Source organism: Pan paniscus, chromosome 20, assembly GCF_029289425.2.
Source record: "Pan paniscus chromosome 20, NHGRI_mPanPan1-v2.0_pri, whole genome shotgun sequence".
In the NCBI taxonomy this organism is placed as follows: Eukaryota; Metazoa; Chordata; class Mammalia; order Primates; family Hominidae; genus Pan; species Pan paniscus.
The window spans coordinates 57,712,822-57,714,886 of NC_073269.2; the positions used below are offsets into that span (position 1 = coordinate 57,712,822).

At 39.5% G+C, this 2,065-nt stretch overlaps 1 non-coding gene across 1 annotated transcript; it reads left to right on the forward strand.

Moving 5' to 3' along the window:
• Positions 1 to 875: 875 nt before the first annotated feature.
• LOC112437917 (small nucleolar RNA U13) lies at positions 876 to 979 on the forward strand. Its single transcript, XR_003026425.1, has one exon. It is a non-coding gene; the product is annotated as a small nucleolar RNA U13 (small nucleolar RNA).
• Positions 980 to 2,065: the final 1,086 nt, after the last annotated feature.

Consider the following 2,065-nt stretch of genomic DNA (forward strand, 5'->3'; position numbering starts at 1 on the left):
CAGCAAACTTCACAAAAAGAAAATCCGAATGACCACGAATTATATAAAAGGATTCTGAATAATTTATTATTTTTAAAACATGGTGAAATTAGCAGTATTGCACCAATATTCATCTCCTGGTTTTGAACATTATGCTGTGGTTATATAAGAGAGTAACTTTAGGGAAGTTCAGTGAAGGGTTTGCAGGAATTTGCTGTACCATTTTTACAACTTTTCAAAACACTAAAATTAGCTCGGCATAAACAGTTAAAAATGTGGAGGAGTCAAATTTTAACATTTTACATTAGAGTATGGGAACAATGATTTCTCAGTACTTTTAGCTGTTACTTTTTTCTCTGTTCACCTTACTGCGCAGTTCTGGTATTAAATAGATGCTCACTTTGCCAGCAAAAGGTCCTAGTGTTGGCTGGGTGCGGTGGCTCACGCCTGTGATCCCAGCACTTTGGGAGGCTGAGGCAGGCAGATCACGAGGTCAGGAGTTTGAGACCAGCCTGGCCAATATGGTGAAACCCTGTCTCTATTAAAAATACAAAAATTAGCCAGGCGTGGTGGCGTGTGCCTGTAGTCCCAGCTACTCAGGAGGCTGAGGCAGAAGAATCGCTTGAACCCGGGAGGTGGAGGTTGCAGTGAGCCGAGATCATGCCACACTATACTCCAGCCTGGGCAACAGAGCAAGACTCTGACTCAAGAAAAAAAAAAGGTCCTAGTTTTAGTGATGTTGCCAAGTTATTAAGGTTCCTTCCTCACTAATCGAAACTAATACAAGGAAAGGATTACTTCCTCTTTGGGAAATCTGGTCAAGCTGATGATCCAATTTAATTAAAACAATACCACAAATTGAATCTTTGTTTACTGCTTGAAAAGCTACTTTCTAGATCCTTTTGTAGTTCATAAGTGTGAGGACTGGGTTTTCAGGCTCGTGTATAAGATGTGCCTCCCTCACTCCTTGTTACAACATCGGCATATTACTCATCTGAATGGAAAAAAAAAAGCTTCTGAATAGTTTCAGAAGTAGATGTTAAGATTCATCTTAAAGTAGTCATATAGGTCAAGAAATGAAACATACACAATATTTCAGAATCCCCTGCATGTGGCTTCCCCAGTAATAATCCATGCCTCCCTCCAGAAGTCAGTAACATTCTAATTCTAACTTTTTGATAATTTTGCGCTCACTTTTCTTTTTATTGCTGTTAGTTATGTAGTTTTCTTTTTCTTTTCTTTTTTTTTTTTGAGATGGAGTTTCACTTTTGTTGCCCAGGCTGGAGTGCAATAGTGCGATCTTGGCTCACCGCAATCTCCGCCTCTTGGGTTCAAATGATTCTCCTGCTTCAGCCTCCTGAGTAGCTGGGATTACAGGCATGCACCACCATGACCAGCTAATTTTGTATTTTTAGTAGAGAAGGGGTTTCTCCATGTTGGTCAGGCTGGTCTCCAACTCCTGACCTCAGGTGATCTGCCTGCCTTGTGCCTCCCAAAGTTCTGGGATTACAGGCATGAGCCACTGTGCCCAGCATAATAGTTTTCTTTTAGCTATTTTTAAGATTACACATTTACATGTATGGAACAAGATTCCATGTATTCATTTGGTTTTGCAAATTTTTATAATATCACATTGATGACAATATTCTATGTACTCATATAGCTGTATTTCATTTTTTTCATTGCTGAATAGTATTCCATTATGTGGATATACCACACTTCATCGATCCACTTGCCTTATAAGTGGGAGCTAAATGATGAGAACACATAGAGGGGAACAACACGCACTGGGGCCTACTGGAGGGTGGAGGGTGGGAGGAGGGAGAGGATCAGGAAACATAACTAACGAATACTAGGTTTAATACTTGGGTGATGAAGTAATCTGTACAACAAACCACCAGGACACAAGTTTGCCTATGCAACAAACCTGCACATATACCCCAAACTTAAAATAAAAGTTTTTAAAAAGTGTATTCAAGAGTTGAGATTTAGCACAATTAATAGCTTTTACTGTTTCATCAAGTGCAATCTTAAATGAAGCTGGAATTTTCCTTAACAGTGAGTGCGAAGTGATAAAGAGTACAAC